The sequence below is a fragment of the Heterocephalus glaber genome, unplaced genomic scaffold (genome assembly GCF_053883595.1).
Source record: "Heterocephalus glaber isolate CG9 unplaced genomic scaffold, H.glaber_assembly_v1.0 deba00000546, whole genome shotgun sequence".
Lineage (NCBI taxonomy): Eukaryota > Metazoa > Chordata > Mammalia > Rodentia > Bathyergidae > Heterocephalus > Heterocephalus glaber.
The window spans coordinates 40718997-40737841 of NW_028258147.1; the positions used below are offsets into that span (position 1 = coordinate 40718997).

General features: G+C 43.0%; 1 long non-coding RNA gene across 1 annotated transcript; it reads left to right on the forward strand.

Moving 5' to 3' along the window:
- Positions 1-1346: 1346 nt before the first annotated feature.
- On the forward strand, positions 1347-18352 carry LOC147829700 (uncharacterized). The gene is made up of 3 exons (XR_015448778.1): positions 1347-1545; positions 1791-1930; positions 14855-18352. It is a non-coding gene; the product is annotated as an uncharacterized LOC147829700 (long non-coding RNA).
- Positions 18353-18845: the final 493 nt, after the last annotated feature.

An 18845-nucleotide genomic window follows, 5' to 3' on the forward strand; every position in this document is an offset into this window, starting at 1 on the left:
AGTGTAATTAGCCCAACAGACAAGTTCTCAGAATTTAGTATTTGTAATGTCCCAAAGGCAATCTGAGTGTTGGTTTGCAAAAAATTCATGACAATTATGTCACCCTGGTAATATGAAGCAAATCTATAGTATTATCATCAAACACCAAATTAGATATTAACATATGAACCAATTATGTACCACCTTTAACCCTAGATAATAAATCCACAATTATGGTATAAACATTCAGATAGCCTAAATATTATAGCTAATATGTTCTAGATGTGACAGCTATCTCTCTGCTAATGGTAGAAAAGAATTTAACAGTAATTTTGCAGAGTTAAATAACTACCAAAAGATAAAACTTTAAGGTTACACTATTAAATATATAGCATTTTGCAGACAAGGGGGAATGGATAAGGAAACCTTAGAAACCTTAAATTCTATTATATGAAAAGAAGTAGAGAGAAGAGTATAAAGGATCTAATTGGGGAGTAGAAGGGTATTCATAGAATTAGGTAGAAGTAGGAGAAAAATTTACGAGAAATAGAAGATAAAACAAAAAGAGGAAGAGAAAAATTATAGAGGAGTAAAAATGAGAGAAAAAAATTGAAGGGAGAAAAATTTAAAAGGAAGAGAGGAAAAAATGAAGAAAAAAAAAAAGATCAGCAAAAAGAGCTAAGAAGCCAAGCAGAATGGCAAAGGAAAATTTTCCATGTCTAAATAAACTAGTGAAGAAGAAAAGAGCAAAGGAAAGAAAAAAAAAGCAACCCCTCCCCTTAAAAACAACAAATAACAAAAACAACCTAAGAAAACTAAACATAAACAAAAATTTTAAAAAAATAGAAAAAATATATCTGAGATTTGGAATGTATCTGAGATTTGGTTTTCTTTGGTATCTACAATTTTGTGGCAGTATCTCAGTCCAGAAATAGTTAAAAGAAGCCAGTCAGACCCCAGATCTGTGCTAGATGCCAGCATCAGCAGGCAGTAGGGTTAGGACAAGGGCACCAGTGCTGCAATTTTCAAATCCAAAGCAATTTAGTCTGAGCTGGCCTCTGCCCTGTGGGTGGGGCCTGTGCACTTCATTTGTACTTTAGCTAAGACCCTCAGGCAGTCTCTTTCCAGCTTCACCACAGCTATCTACTATGGTTGGCTCTCACCCACTCTGCAGATATTTAACACTGGGAGCCCTGAGTCAAGCTATCCCACAGTTACTCTGAGTCCCAGGTTCAAACATTAACCCTTCCCAGCATGGCATCCAACCAAGCACTTTCTCCAAGGGATACGGTGTGCACTTTGGCATTTGGCATGGAGTCACTCACCAGCTGTTGCCTGTGGAAGGACCCATATGGGAGCCACATCCTGTGCTCTCCCTGGAGCTGACAGGATCCACTGGTCCGCAGCACTGCCATGTTTCTCCCTGAAGGCTTTCAGAATCCCCAGCTTTCCCTGTGTCTCTGGAGACAGGGTCTCCCTTTCCCACAAGCCACAAGCTGGGAGCCTGGGACAAAGTGCAGACTGTCCTTTGCTCTCCACATTATGTTCTGTCTCTTCGATTTCTCGGTAGGTTTTAAATTCTTGTCAGAGCCTTCCTGGTTCTCAGGGATCTACTTCTCTCTCTTTTTAGTTCCCCAAGCTATTATTTTCTTGTGTCTGGATTCCAAATATATGATACTGAGTCATTGCTTACCACGTGCCATTTTCCTGGAAGAATCTTTCTTTTATTAGATCGATAATTTAAGCATTCTTTGAATTCCCCCAATCTGTTCCTTTATTCTATGATCAGGTACATCTTCTTTCTCAAATAGGCCAATTTGTGAAGTTTTATTATCCTGAAGGAATTTTGGATGTGATGGAAGAAAGGAACCCTAAATTTAAGCAAGGGAATGCTGATAAGTGTTGCCCTGAGTGACTTGACTGGATCTCGGAGGTTGTAGTCTTGTTAAAGGTACAACTTTTAGTTATGATCTTCTTGCTTCCTTTTCACCTGTGCTTTGTTTCTTCTATCCTATGTCAGTACAATGTGGGCAGAGGGACATGTTCTATAGTCCTGTGATGTGGTTTTTAGTGAGCCTGTGTGTCTGGGCTGGGAACTGTACAAGCCTTCTCAGTCCCCTCTACCTGCCCTTTAGGGTGGGGCAGGATGGCTACAGTGGGCTGCAGCTGGGTAAGACCCTGTCCCCACATAGGTTCGGCTCATGTAGCACATCAGCAGGTTAGGTACTGGTGAATACTTTTTTGTATTGAAGAAAGCACAAAAGTAAAGAAGAATAGAGTGCTCTAGGGTGTTTCAAAATGGCTCCCTCTTCCCTTCTCGGCTGGAAATACAAAGGGGCTCTTCTGTAGTACTAACTGTGAGAGCTTGGTAGCCCCAGGAAGTACAACCTGCAAATCTCTTCCCCCGGGGCTGGTTCCTGGAGATTTTAACTCTGCCTTGAGTTCACATCAAATGGCAAATTCCTCAGTTGTAGCTCAAGGTTTCTTCTCTGGTTCCCTGAGAGGATTCTGTTCTACTTCAGGGCATTGTGGTTGCCTGTATTTGCCTGGCTGCCTTTCCAGTTTTTTGCCCCAGTGACCTTACTTCTAATTATCTATTAGGCAAAATGTTAGACATTAGCAGGCCCAGAGATAGACACCTGGGGGCTACTTGAAAAGCAAAACAGACATGTTTTCCCTTTTTACCTTCATTTTCTTAATCATTAGCTTGTGATTTCCAGCTATAGCCCAAGAGAACGTTACCTCCTCTGAGCATGCTGATAAGGTTGGGGTTTATTTCACCTGGAGAGTAAACAGGAAACTCCTTCCCGCTAAAGTAAGCCAGAAACAGTCCCATTCTTCTTCTTTTTTTTTTAAATTAAATTCTTTTATCGGTACATTGTAGGTATACAACACAATTACATTTCTCATTGGGAATTGGACCTTTACATAATGCATCTTGGTTCTTATTTTTTCCCCATTCCTAGCCCTCCCTTCACCCCCTCCACCCTTCCCTATTTACAAAGACTTTATTTCCATTTTTCCATTTCTCATCATTTTTCCTTTCCCTTCTTTCCTTTCCCCTGCCCCACCCACTACCCCTACCCCTTTGGACCTTTTCTTCCTATTTTGCATTATTGATTATTCATTCTAATCATTGGTACATTTTAGGTATACAATATAATGACGTTCATCATTGGAAATTTGCACCTTTACATAGTCTCTCTTGGTTCTTATTTTTCACCCTTGCCCAGCCCTCCCTTCAACCCCTCCAATCCTCCCTATTTACAAAGATTTTGTTCCTATTTTTCCATTTTCTCATATTAATCCCATTCCCTTCTATCCTTTCCCCTAGCCCTCCCACTTCCTTCCTCTTTGCCCCTTTTCTTCCTATTTCACATTACCTATTATACATTTAGTCCTAATTTACACTTTCAGTTTCTCACACCAGAGAAACTATTTGGTATTTACACATGTGTGTCCTATTTATTTCACTTAAGAGTATTGCCTCAATGTGCATCCACTTAGCTATAAATGTCTCTAATTTCTCATTTTTGATGGCTGAGTAGTACTCCATTTTATAAAAGAACCACATTTTCTTTATCCAGTCTCCAGTTGATGGGCATTTGGGCTGTTTCCAAGTTTTAGCTATTACAAACTGTGCTGCTGTGAACATGGGTGCACATATATCACTGTGATATGATTCTTTTAATTCTTTGGGGAAGATCCCCAGCAGTGGAATAGCGGGGTCAAATGGGATTTCCAGTCCTAGTTCTTTGAGGTATCTCCATACTGATTTCCACAGTGCTTGCACCAGTCTACACTCCCACCAGCAGTGGAGCAGGGTTCCTCTTTCCCCACAGCCCCACCAGCATTTGTTGTTGGTTGATTTCATGAGAGCAGCCATTCTTTCTGGAGTGAAGTGGAATCTCAGCATTGTTTTCATTTGCATCTCTCGAATGACCAGTGATGTTGAACATTTTTTCATGTATTTATTTGCTGTTTCTACTTCTTTGTCTGAGAAATGTCTGTTCATTTCAGATGCCCATTTTTGGATTGGGCCATTAAATTTGGGAGGTCTGATCTTTTGAAGTTCTTTATAGATTCGAGATAGTAGACCTTTGTCTGAGGAAGAGCAGGTGAAGATTTTTTCCCACATTGTGGGTTGTCTCTTCACACTGCTGGTGGTTTCTCTTGCTGTGCAGAGAAGCCTTTTAATAAGAAGAGATCCCACTTGTTGATTGTTTGTGCTAGTTCACGGGCAACTGAGGTTTTGTTGATAAAATCTTTTCCTACACCGATGTCTTCAAGGGTTCTACCTAAACCTGTGTTCCAACTGGTTCAGACTTTCTATTTTCATATTTAGATCTTTAATCCATTTTGATTTTAGTTTAGTGCATGGTGAGAGATACAGATCTAGTTTTAATCTTTGGCAAGTTGAAGCCCAATTTTTCCAGCACCATTTATTAAAGAGGCTATCTTTCCTCCAGTGACAGTGTTTGGCTCCTTTATCAAAGATGAGATGGCTGAGTGTGTCTGGAGTTGTTTCTGCATCTTCTAATCTGTTCCACTGGTCCTCAAGTCTGTTTCTTTGCCAGTACCATGCTATTTTTATCACAGTAGCTTTGTAGTATAGTTGCAGGTTGGGGATTGTGATACCCCCTGCTGTGTCTCTGTTATCTAGAATTGCTTTTGCTCTTCTGGGTCTCTTCTGGTTCCAAATGAATTTTTGGATTGTTTTCTCAAGGTCTATGAAGTATGCTGCTGGGATCTCAATTGGAATTGCATTAAATCTATATAGCAGTTTTGGAAGTATGGCCAATTGCACTATATTGATCCTTCCTACCCAGGAGCAGGGGATGTCTGTCCATTTTTTGATATCATTTTCAATCTCTCTTTTCAGAGTGCCATAGTTTTCAGAGAAGAGGTCTTTGATTTCTTTCGTTAGAATGATTGCTAGGTATTTCAGTTTTTTGGATGCTATTGTGAAAGGAATTATTTGCCCTATTTCTCTCTCAGTGAGTCTGTCATTCGTGTAGAGGAAAGCTATTGTTTTTTGTGTGTTGACCTTGTAACCAGCTGCTTGATTGAATTTGGTTATTAAGTCTAGAAGGCTTTTGGTGGAGTCCTTGGGGTCTTCTATATAGAGTATCATGTCATCTGCCAATAATGACAATTTGACTTCTTCATTACCTATCTTTATTCCTCTTATTTCTTTCTCTTGTCTAATTGCCCTGGCTAATGTTTCCAGAACTATATTGAACAAGAGTGGTGATAGTGGATATCCTTGACTTGTTCCTGAATTTAGTGTGAAGGATTTCAGTTTTTGACCATTTAGTTTGATATTGGCTGTTGGTTTTTCATAGATGGCTTCTATCAGTTTGAGGTAGAGACCATGTATTCCAATTTTTTGTAGGGTTTTTATCATAAATGCATGTTGGATTTTGTCAAATGATTTTTCTGTGTCTATGGAGATAATCATATGGTTTTTGTCCTTGGCTCTATTGATATAGTGTATTACATTGATTGATTTTCATATATTGAACCATCCCTGGATCCCTGGGATGGATCCCACTTGATCAGGGTGTATGATCTTCTTGATGATCTTCTGCATTCTGTTTGCCATTATCTTATTAAGGATTTTTGCATCTATGTTGATTAGTGAGATTGGCCTATAGTTCTCTTTTTCAGTAGGGTCTTTCTCTACTTTGGGGATCAAGGTGATGCTTGCTTCCAGGAATGAATTTGGGAGTATTGGTTCCCTTTCAATTTCATTGGAGAGTTTAAACAGTAGTGGCAGCAGTTCCTCTCTAAATGTCTAATAGAATTCAGCAGTGAAGCCATCAGGGCCCGGGCTTTTCTTAGTTGATAAGTTTTTAATTCCATTTTCAATTTCATTGGTTGATTTTGGGTTGTTCAGAATTTTTAGGTCTTCTTTGTTCAACTTTGGTAATTCATATGTATCTAGGAATCTGTCCATTTCTTCTGTGTTGTCCATCTTATTGGCGTATAAGTTCTGGAAGTAGGTATTGATGATCCTCTGGCTTTCTGCTGGGTCTATTGTAATTTCACCCTTTTCATTCCTAATTGCATGGATTTGGGCCTTTTCTTTCCTTTTTCTGACAAGGTTGGCTAAGGGTTTGCCAATTTTGTTGATTCTTTTAAAGAACTAACTCTTGGCTTCATTGATTTTTTTGTATCATTCTCTTAGTCTCCATTGTATTGATTTCTCCTCTGATCTTTATAACTTCCTCCCTTGTATGAGCTTTGGGTTTGTCCTGCTCTTCTTTTTCTACAAGCTTGAGGTTCAGCATCAGTTTGTTTAATTGGGCTCATTCTGTTTTCCTAATATGCTTATTCACTGCTATGAATTTCCCTTGTAAGACTACTTTCATTGTGTACCATGGATTCCAATATGTTGTATTGTCATTGTCATTTAATTGAAGGAACTGTCTGATTTCTTCTTTAATTTCCTCTGTGACCCATTGGTTATTCAGAAGTGTGTTGTTCAATTTCTACATGTTTATGAAAGTTTTTGAGTTTCTTTTGCTATGGACCTCCAATTTCATTGCACTATGGTCTGATAACATACAGGGGATAACTTCAATTCCTTTGCACTTATTTAAACATATTCTATGTGTGAGTATGTGGTCTATTTTGGAGAATGACCCATGTGCAGCTGAGAAGAATGTGTATTCTGATTTTGTGGGGTGGAAGACTCTGTAAACATCTGTTAAGTTCATTTGTTCAAGAGTTCGATTGAGTTCTAGTATTTCATTACTTATTTTTAGTCTAGCTTATCTATCTATTTGTGACAGTGGGGTGTTGAGGTCCCCCACTACAATTGTATTAGTGCATATATGACTTTTCATGTCTGTTATTATTTGTTTTATATAGTTGGGTGCACTAGTGTTTGGTGTATAGATATTTATGATTGTCATCTCTTCCTCTTGGATTGTTCCCTTTACAAGGATGTAGTGTCCTTCTTAGTCTCTCTTAATCAGTGTTGGTGTGAAATCTACTTGATCTAAAAAGAGGATATCTACTCCTGCTTTTTTTTGGGTTCCTGTCGCATGCAGTATTGTTTTCCACCCTTTAACTTTCAGTCTATGAGTTTCCTTTTGAATTAAGTGTGTTTCTTGTATGCAGCATATGTTGGATTTTGCTTCTTGACTCATTCTGCCAGTCTGTTTCTTTTGATTGGTGAATTGAGACCATTAACACTGATGGTTATAACTGAAACATGTTGACTTGTCATTGCCATGACTTTTTCTTTTTGTTGGGTTCTCCCCCTTTCCATTTAATTTCTTGTCATGCCAGATGAGTTCATTCTGCTTTGCTTCCTGGGGTTGTGATCCTCAATGTCTGTTCCTAGGCTATTGTGTAAAATTCTTTGGAGTGCTGGTTTGGTATTCACGAAGTTCCTAAGGTGCTCTTTGTCATGAAAGTATCTTATTTCTCCATCAATTTTGAAAGATAGTTTTGCAGGGTCCATCAATCTGGGTTGGAGGCTGTTTTCTTTTAGGGCTTGGAATATGTCACTCCAAGCTCCTCTTGCCTTGATGGTTTGTGTTGAGAAGTCTGCTGTGATTCTGATGGGCTTTCCTTTGTATGTGATTTGTTTCTTTTCTCTGACTGCTTGGAGAACTTTGTTCTTCTGTTGAGTTTCTGGAATCTTAACAATTATATGCCTATGTGTAGATTTTTTTTTTGATCAAGGCTATTTCGAGTCCTATATGCCTCACTTATCTGTATGTCAAGCTCTTTTCCCCTGCTTGGGAAGTTTTCTGCCATTCTTTCTGTGAAGAGATTTTTTATGTCATCTGCACTCTCCCCTGTTTCTTCATTGAGCCCAATCAGCCTTATGTTATTCTTCTCTGCATCATCTAGCAGCTGCTGGATTGATTTCTCATGTTCCCTTATAATTTTGAAGCAATTTTTCTTTTCCTGGTCACTAATTGCAATCTTATCTTCTATATCTGAAATTCTGTCCTCACATTGGTTCATTCTGCTGTGTAGACTTTCAGTGGAGTTTTTCATGTCCTGGAAATCTATTTGCATCTGTTTTATGGATTCCATTTGTCTCTTATGTTAGGATTCCATCATGTTCCTCAGCTCCTCTCTAGATTTATTAATCATGTCTTGCACTAGGGGCACAATTTCTCCTGTTATCTGAGAAATTATCTCTGATTTCATTTTTTCCAGATCCCCTTTTGTTGCCAGTTCAGTGGGTCCAGGTGGTTGAGTATCAGAGTGTTCCATCTCAATTCCCTTTGGGATTGCTGTAGGTGATCTGGAAGTGTGGTTTTGAGACTTATTTATGTGTTTTCTCATTTCAACTGGGGTGGAGGGCTGTTAGCGCCTGCACAGATTACCTCCTCTGAGCTGGGAGAGGTGGGACAGGGGCCAGGAGCAGCCATAGGGATGGTGACCCAAAAGCCCTTTCCTGTGGGCTGGGAGCAGCAGGAGGGATGGTGGCCGGGAAGTCCCTTCCTCTGGACCAGGAGCAGTAAGATGGCGGCTCAGAAACCCCTACCTCTGGGCTGGGAGTGGTGGGAGGGATGGTGGCCCGGAAGCCCCTTCCTCTGGGCCAGGAACAGTGGGACAGAAGGTGGCCCAAAACCCCTTTCCTCTGGACCAGGAGCAGTGGGACAGCAGCTCAGAAGCCCCTACCTCTGGGCCGGGAGCAGCGGGACTCAGTACAGTGGTCTGGTGGTCTGGTGTCCTCTGCATCTTTGTAGTGTGGAACCAGGTGGCTGCCTGTCTGCAGCGGGGTGATTTGGCATTTTCCACGTTACTCAGGACCTTGGTAGGGCATGGGCAGACCTGCCTGTCTGCAGCGGGATGATTTGGCATGTTCTGCAGGACTTGGCACCTTGGTCCCCATTCTTCTTGTAAAAGAACAATGGTCTTGAAGAAAAGAAATGATATTCTTGGAAGACCCAGTTAATCATATTAATGTAGCCAAGTCTTCACTCAGCCCAACTGCCATCTTGCCACTTGCCCACCCTACACTTAAAGGTATATTCTCTCTGTCTGAAATCCATCACTTTTCAGTAAACTTTGCCTATACTCTGTATGGCAGCTGAGGTGTCTTGGTCTGAATTCTGTTGTCAAAGACACAAGGAACCAAGGAAACACATTTCTCACGCTGTTAGGACCTGGCTTCCCAGTGACAGATCCAAGAAGAGTTTGTATGTATGTATGTATGTATGTATGTATGTATGTATATATGTATGTATGTATATGTGTATGCATGTAGCTTTTTACTTGTTAACAGGACAGAGCAGTGGCTTCCAAGTTTGTTAAATATGACACAGGAAAGTGCAAGTCCCCCTGAATTAGAATTCCTCCCTCCTTCCCTCTCTTCCATTCTCTCTCTCTCCCTCTCCCTCTCCCAACCCCTGCCTCTTTCTCCTTTTGACATCTGACCTAGGAGATTCTGCAGATCTGTTCATTTGAGTGAACTGAACTGGTAAGAACTCTGGTCTAGGAACTCTGCTTCAATCATCCCTGCACCCAGAAGCCCATCCCAGTTCTTGCCACTGCTTGCTGGCCCTGCTTCCCCCTTTGCCTCCTATAGGATTGTTTGTAGCCAGCTCAGAAGACTTGCAAGAGCTACTTTTTCAGCTCACAGATTTTCCCAAATGGGTTTAATTTTTCTGAATCTCATGAATTGGTTGTTAAGCTCTCATTTGCCAAATCAGGGTAAATTTCAAGCCCAGGTTGGCTATGGAGAAAAGTATGGCAAAAGCAACAAAAGCATTCATGAGAATTGATTGGCTATATGAAATTACAACAGAGTATATATTTTATTCTTTTATGTAAATTATGTACATATATTTATATTAGATTGTTTACAATAATCTCAGGTGCATGTGCACATGAGCATGTGTGTATACACATGTCTGGGGGAGCCAGGTATTAAATATTTAACATCTTCCTGGTTTTGTAGGATAAGTAATGTGGTGGTAAATGCATTGCAAAGGTGCATAGCCACTTCCTTGTATATGGTTATGAGAAATTGTTCACAATAGATAATCCCAAAGGCAGACTCTTTCTTTGGCCTCTGTCCACAGAAAGTCAGTTTTTGAGTCAAACCTGAGATTGTGAGTCACATACATAACCTGAACTCCCTCAGGCCACCTTGTCTGAAGTCATAAGTGGGTTCTAGTGACATTTTGCTGACCTTGTAGCTCTTGCTATTTCACTTGGTGTTTCCGGGAATCCCCAGGATGCTTCACCAATCCCATGGCCCTATAACCTCATCAAAGGCTCTCCCTTGCATTTAGGCAAACTCAACACCCTGATGAGCTCCTTTGTGGAGACTTCTGTCCTCAGACCCTTTCTGCTCAAGGTCTCCCTCCTGTTCCTGGACAGTGCTAACCACTGGCTTTTCCTGATAGCACTCTTCAGCAGGGCCATGCACTACCAATGTCTTTCAGTGCATCCTGTGCTCTGGTACATGGCTCACCATGGTTGTGCCCACACATGCTTGTGTGCCTCTTTAATATCAACCTGTTTTTGTTCTTTCAATAACTTGAAAACTGCAATCAATCTGACTTTGCCATTGACGCTCGCCTTGTGATGGCCAATCTGACCCCATGTTGTGCCTCAATGTCACTTTGTACCTGTGCTTGAACAAAGTGCTTGCACATGAACAAAGCACCCAAAACCCCCACATCCTGCTTGGCAGTAAACTTGCTGCAGTTGCAGGATGTTTTGTAGCTCACCTAGTGTGTGTGGAACTTCCTTGTACTCCCCACTAATCTGGCATGATTTTGCTTCTGTAAGATTCCACTTGCTGTACCCTGAGCCCTCCCCATGGAAAGCATTATTTAAAAGGAGAAATCAAACTGCTTCCTATTGCTGAGGAACCTTTCTAGGTTGCTAGCCTGTCTCAATTGCCAACTATAATAAATGGGCATGAATTTGGCACAGAGTGTGGTACATCTCTATTGTCCAAACTCACTAGTCCACAACAGCTGGAGGCCCCAGCAAGATGGCACACCAGGTGGCCTGGCCTTGCTGTGATCCCTCCCATCTGGGGAAGCAAACTACAGGGGAGGAACCCTCTGAGATGTTCCAGGGCCCTGTAGTCTCACTGTTGACACTGAAAAGACTGCAGAGACACCTGAGATTCCCTCCAAATTTTCTGAAGCCCATCTGGTCTGGTAAGGATCCAACTCATTCTGGTGGGGAACAGTAGTCCTTGATGAAGGTGTTCCCAGGCCCCTCCATAAGGTCAGGATGCTGACTGAGGTGACACCCCGGTCTGGTCTGGTCTGGCTGTAAGCCAGCCAATCTGGTAAATCCCTGGGGATAGGGTTGGAATGTCTTTAACCTCTGAATGATTGCTGAATGAATGAATGAATGGATGACTGGCAATGAGCAGTGGAAGCAATAGACTGCTCTGTCCATGTCCCACGACAAGGGGGAATTCCCTCTTGGAGTCATGGGACTTGTTTGGGGTCATACTGTGGTTCCATGGACACATCTAAGAAAGGCCAAGTGGGTGCTCTTTTGATGAGATAAATACATCCTAAAGCCTGGATGGTCCTTAAAGTGGCTGAGAGGCCTGAGGCCAGTCAACTGACTGGTTCCTCCCACAGAGGAACACCCTTTCCCTTTGTCTATCTTGCATTGTTCAAGGATGCACCACATAAACCCTAAGCCCTCTTTCTTTATGTCCAGACACCCTCACTGTCCCTGAACACTTTCTTTCTCCAAATTTCAACTGACTTCTTGCACTGGGACTCTCCTGACTGCTTTCCCACCTGTCTTATTCTCCCCAACACTGCCCTTTCTGTGCCTCACAGGTCATATTTTGGGACAAACCTCACTGGCTCTGACAGGGCCAAATTCTCTATTTTCTGGGCTCATGTCCATGGCATTCTTCCCTTGACCTGAGGCTGACTAATTGGCATTACTGAGGTGCCTTTCAGTTTTGTGGTCAGCCTAAATTTGCGTCTTGTCTCCTGGTCCATATCTTTTGTCACATTTCTGTCTTCCCTGTGTCCTGCGGGCAGCCGAGCACAGGTGAGTATTTAATTCAGTCAGTTCTCACTCATCTGCTTTTTATTGACTTCCATCTTGGGCTGCCCCTGCCTGATGTTCATCAGTGCTTTCCATCCTGGGTTTTTGACTCCTTAAACTGAGTTTTGAGGACATCCTCTGACCATCGGTGGCATTGTTGTTCTAAGGACATTTTTCCCCCCTCTGTTTGAAACCTGGACCCTTGTTGACCTTTCAGTTGAGACTACCCTATGACCTTTACAGGAGGAAGCATTTTGGAGCCTCTTCACCTTTTCCAGTGGAAACATCAGTGGCTTCTGAGCCTTTGACATAGATATAGGTGTCCTAGTCCTTTCCTTTAACCCCCAGTCAATGTACTGTCTGGTCCCTCTAACTGGGGACCCTTTTGATATCTTTTCCCTCATGCTGCTTTATCTTCTTTTCTTTTTATTTGGTCTTGCAGCTCCTATTCTTGGGCATCTCCTGCCTGTCCTAGGTCTCTCTACCATGGGGTTATCACCTTCACAACCTGTTACACCCCTGGTCTGCATGCTTAGAAATTTTTCCTCAGGATTTTCTGATGATTGTGGAGTGAAATTGTCAAAGGACAAACTCCACACTTTTTGTGAGCTTCACTGGCCCTTTTTTGGTGTGGGGTGGCTCTCTGAGGGCTCCCTGGACCCTGCCTTGGTTCAGGTGGTTTGGAAGGTTGTTACTGAGTCAGTAGGACACCCTGATCAGTTCCCTTACATTGATTCCTGGTTTACTCTAGTGCAGCACCCTCCTCCATGGCTAAAGTCTTGTGCTGCAAAGGCCTATTCAATGTTGCTTGTTTCCAGAAGCTGTTCTCTCCCTCACGGAAAGACTGAAAGTGGTTCTGCAGCAGTCAGATGCTGAGGAAGTCCTCCCCCATCCACCTCCATATAATCCTGCTCACCCCCTCCTGTCCATCCTGACCCATCTGCCCCCAACTCCCTTGTTTCTTCCTCTACTTCCCCTGCTACCTCTCTCCCCATATGAGAGCATCTCAGGGCAAGAGGTCACCACCTCAGGAAGATGCAGTCCAGAGATTCTCTTGCCTTTGAGGGAGGCCCCTCCTCCCCATGGAGCAGGACCAGGAACCTGCCTGTTCCTGGTATATGTCCCCTTTTCCACTTCTGACCTCTACAACTGGAAAATTCAGAATCCACCATTCCCTGAGAAGCCCCAGGTTCTGATTTCCCTGATGGAGTCCATCTGTAGGACTCATCTACTGACCTGGGATGACTGTCTGCAGTTGTTATTGACCCTGCTCACGGCTGAGGAGTGGGACGGGATGAGGTTTGAAGCTAGAAGGCTCTTGTGGGTGGGTGGGGGGGAGCTCAGAAGAGGAGGCCCACGAATTGCTGGAATTGCTGAAGCAAGGTTCCCCTCAGAGCTGCCTGAATGGGATCCAAATTCCTTAGGGGGGAGGCAGGCTTTTCTCAGCTTTCCCCAAAACTTGTTAAATGGGATTCAAGCAGCGGTTCAGAAACCCATAAATCTGTCAAAACCACTGAAGTGACACAGGGCCCAGAGGAGTCCCCCAGTGTGTTCCTGGAGAGACTCAGAGAAGCCTTCTGGGCTTACACCCCGTTCAACCCCTCTGCTCTGGAGAACAGTGGAGCTATAAATTTGGTTTATGTTACTCAGTCTGCACCTGATATTAGGAGAAAATTACAAAAAAAAAAAAAAAAGCTTTCCGAGAATGAACACATCTCAGCTGTTGGAAGTGGCTCAAAAGGCATTTGACAGTAGGGATTCAGAAAGACAAAAATGGGCCACAGCCATGGCTGAGCGGTCGGCAAAGAAACAAGCAAAGATCTTGGCAGCAGACATCAGAAGGGACCCCATGGGACTCATCCCTGGGAAGCCCACAGGGCAGGTGCCTAGAAAGCCGGGAGGACACCTGCACTGGGGAGAAAGCAGTGTGCCTACTGCAAGGAGGAAAGGCACTGGAAAAATGAATGTCCCACAGGGCCTCTGCCAAGGTACTATCCTCCCCACATCCAGGGGAAAGGAAGATTCAGACTGAGGAGGCCAGGGCTCCTTCTGTCTTGGCCCCTGGGAGACCATGGTAAATGTTGGAGTAGGGGCCAATGAGTCCGTTTCTTGGTGGACACTGGCACTGAGAGGTCAGTATTAACAAATCCCCTGGGAAAGCTTTCATCACAAATCATTCCCATCCACGGGGTCACACAGGAGCTATCCAAAACTGCCTGCTTATGAGTGAGCAACTGGTGAGCCTGGGATTGAAACAAGTTACTCTTTTCTGGTGATACCAGACTGCCCCTTCCCCTTGCTGGGGTGAGGCCTCCTGCATAAGCTAATAGCCACCATCTCCTTTACTCCAACTGAGGCTCAGATGTCACTCCCTTTATATCAACTGTCTTTGACTACCATCCTGTCTGAGAAGTATCTCCTTTCAGGGTGTCAGGTAAAAGGGCCAAAGACCAAGACCAGACCAGGCCACAACAAGCCTTTATTAGGGGAATAGATCTGCCGGGCTGTCTCTGAACAAAGGAGAGACAAAAACAATATGGCCGGGGCAGGGAGAGTCTTTTATAGAGACTGGGGTGGGGTTTGTAGGGGCTGAGGTGGGGTTGAGTGAAGTAGTGACTAGGGAGTGGAGGAGCCGGTGATGTCACTAGGTGGTAGGAGGTGAGCCAGTATTAGGTTATTCTTTAGGCGGGAACAGGGGCATGCTGGGAAGAAGGGTTTGTTCTTTGGTGGGAGCAGCCATCTTGGCATGACGTCACACAGGGGAGGGGGCAAGGCACCATAGGAAGAGGGCAGCTACGATACATAATAGCTGCTGAGGTGGTGGGAGACCTATCAATGCCTGTACTGGTTTCTTGTACAGGTCCTGATGGAGAGGAAAGCACACATGCTCAAGCACCTTGCCATCTGCTGACTAGTGGGAAAATAGCAATGTTGGGAGGCAGGGGAGTGGCTGCCCTGGGAGGAAGCCCAGGGGGTTCTGGAACCAGAGAAACCTTCTGCCTTTGATCTGGGTGACGGGGACCTGTGGACACTTGCGGGCCGTGTGGTTATGTTTCACCTACAGAAGCAAGAGGAGTGCAGCAGCATGGCTCATACATGGACTATGGGCAACTATGGGTGCTATGGACTCAAGCAGATCTGGGTCCAAACTTACAGAGATGTGACTTGGACAGGCCACTTTTCCTTCAGCACTCAGCTTCCCCATCTATAAAGTGTACATACAGTATAGGCTGGAGATGTCACGGTTCAGAGTTTGCAGCTTCACTTGTTCATGGATTTTTCCTAAGCAATAATTGTTTGGGAAAACCTCTGCAATTTCTTGGACCACAAATATCCTCCAAAATTGTTTTTTTTTTGAGGAATTTGGAGGATGTGAAAGTAGCCAATCTGAGAGTGTTGTTCAGTTCTCCTTGGTGCTGATTGGCTGCTGCCCTGTAACCCATCTCTGCAGATGAGTCAACATTCCCACATCATAACAGGGTGCTGTACTGCATGTAGCTATGAGTGTTCTCAGTTTTGTTCTTCCTAAGGCCCTGAGAGCCCACAGATGCCACCAAAATGCCGTGCACCTTCTAAGGCTTCTGGCAATGAACATAAGCACCAGAAGAAGTTTAAGACACTCCAGGACAAGATTGAACTGCTGGATTTTCTCCAGGAACTAAAAAGTTATGGTGCAGAACCATCATAGCATTTATAGGTATTTTTCTGACCATATCTGAAATTCATGGTTTTTCACAATTCACAAGTGCTCTAGGAATGTAACCCTTGTGCATTTCGGGGGTCCACTGTACAGTAGAACTTTGGTTTGTGAGCATAATTTGTTCTGGAAACATGTTGTTACCCAAAGCACTTGTACATCAAGAAATAATGGAAACTCAGATGATTTGTTCCATAACCAACCCAAAAATATTCATATAAAATGATCAAAATACTTTAATATAACACAAAATAATAAAGAAAACACAAAATATAAAGAAAAACAAATTAGCCTGTAGTTACCTTTGAAAACCTCTGTGGCTTATGTGAAAGAGACAAGAGAGAGGAGGGCTATTGTGTAGGAAGAGTTTTACTATCACTAGCAGAATCAGTGCTGTCAATTGGCTCAATGGAATCCTTTTCTTTATGTGCAACTTTTACAAACCTATCCAGTGACACTTGGTTTTGCCTCCTTTTGAGGATTTCCTGGAAATGTGACATTGCACTTTCCTTGGACAGATTCACTGTTCACACTGTACAGTCTCACTTGGGTGGTGCTTTTCTACAGAATTTTGCACGGTTTCCCACATTTTACAAATTTCTCTAATCTCATTTGAAGTGAGGGATTCCTCCAGCTTTTTCTCCTGCTCCTCTGCAGATGAGATCTCCTCCATAACCTTTTGGTGTTGGGAGACAAGTACCTGTAATGCTTTGGTGGTGGTGGTGGTGGGGGAGAAACAGCTCAACTGTAATCATGTATCATTTGGTGTCACCCACTACTCATATTACAAGACATCATTCATTTATCAAGTAAAAATTTATTAAAAGTGTTAGTTTCTCTTGTGGAACACTCACAGAGCAAGTTATTCACAATCCAAGATTTTACTATGGTAGCTTCTACCCTTATGGTATATATAAAGGCTAGCAAATTTTAAGAATTCAATAACTTGTAAAAGTAATTCTATTTTTGCCCACATTATTCCTGAAGATGAGATAAAGGAATACACTTTATCAGGGGCATACAAGAGAGCTATTATGAAAATGTGTCTTGGAACATGCAATCTTCTCTTGAGAGTCTATGAGAATATTGCAGATCTCCCCAGCCAGCCAGGAGGGAGGGACTTAGTCTAGTGCTTACATTCATTTATCACTGTCATTACTTTTTTCATTGCTGAGACAAAATACCTGGCACCCAAAGTTAAAGGAGGAAAGGTTTGTTGTAGCTCACATTTTGTACAGGTTTTAGTCCATAGTCAGCTGGCTCTAAGGCAGTGTTGCATGGCAGAGGGGCATCACAGAGGAGAAACAGCCCATGGCAAAGCAGGGCAGGTAGAAGGCAACAAGCAGTGAGCAACTGGAACAGCCCTCTTTCTGTTCTTTGTATTCCATCCAGGCTACTTGCCCTTAGAGTGGGTAGCACTCACACCCAGGTTGAGGCACCCTTAATCCCAGCCTCATATCCTTAATCCCAGCATCACACACTCCAGTCCAGCCACCCCTGAAAGTTTTGGGGGAACATCTAGTTACAAACCATCATACAAACATTGACCACATAGGGCAAGACACTCGACTTTTTTGTTTTTATTTAACTCAATGTTCCTTATCTATAGGATGGGGAGGAATAACCCCTGCAGCTACTACTGATGAGATTATTATAGACAGCTAAGCTAAATAGAAATTAATAGGCATTCAGACAGGGTTGGACCCTCAAGGAAGTCAGTGCAAAAGATGAAAAGACATCACAATTGTGCTGGAGGCATATCTGAAGAAGGCCAGGCCTCAAGATGGAGATGCAATAGCCAGACCTGTATGACTCCCAAGAGATAAACAGTAACTTGAGATCACTGTGTACTGTAATTAGCACCACCTGTCCAGTAGGGCCAGCTAGGCATGACATACACAGATGGGTGATGAAAACATCTGGCCTCATCCTTTCCAGGGCTGCCTTCGTTCTTTTTTATGTTAGAAATTATAGATGAGTTAAAGTTAATGATGCATGCCATGTACCCTTGCTACATGCTTTGCTTTTCTATTGGATCAATATCAACTTAGTGACTATACTTGTTATCCTATAGGTTAATGGTAGTTTGACCCATGTTGTTCCCACATTGTGACTTTGCTATAAAATTACCCCTGATGAAAGGCCTCTGTAGCAATCCCTTTCAGGACCCCTCCTGTCTCTCAGGAGCTTTCTCTCAATAAACCTTTTCTACTCTTAACCTACTTTGTCCTTTGGAATTTATTATTTGATTTTCAGGGAACATAAACTCAGCACATCTGATAACTAGCAGGCTGATAGCTATTTTTCCGCATCACAAGGTAACAAATAGACAATGAGACAATCCAAGCTGGGTCCAAGTTGGAGAGGGAACTGGAGAGGCCCATGGTGTCCTCTAGCAGGTGCTCTGGCTAATTCTGTCCAGGGAAGACCATGGAGCTGGCCAGTATGGAGGGATATGTTGATTGTTCTCAGTTTCTTTTATGTGGGGTTTATTCAGCATGAGCTTAAAGAGCTCATCTGAGGATGAGATTATTTCCTGTACCCTTTGTATCAAGTCTCTTCCTCTGAAGGGCTTTCTAGCCAGTTTAAGCTTCTTACTGAAGTAGTTAGTAATATCTGAGAGCAAACTTTGTCATTATTATCACCGTTGCTTGGCACAGGGTGGCAAGGTACTGTGATCATTCTACATTTGTCAAAAACAGTCTGGAAAGTAGTTTCAAAGCATGTTCTGATTCTGATGAGGTTCTGAGGTACAGTAGCAGAGGAGAGCAGATAAAGGGTGATCAGCTGAAAGAAGTTCTGGGCTTTCAAAGCATCCCTGAGTGTTTAGTCAGCCCTCTGTATCCATGAATTCAACCAACCTCAGATCAAGGAAGCTGTGCAGTTGCTGCTGGCAGGGTATTGTATAGTTAGGCCTACAAGGACTGTGGCTGTACTGAGCAGGTACAGGCTTTTTCCTTGTTATTATTCCATGCATGATATAGTGGAGCAATTATTTATGTAGCATTTGCACTGAGTTAGGTATTGTAAGTAATCTAGAAATTATTTTAGGAAAGTGTGCATCAGTTACATACAAATGCCATGTCATTCTGTACCAAGGACTCAAGCACCTGTGGATACTGTTACTCTTGTCTTGTGGACCTCCAGGGATGGT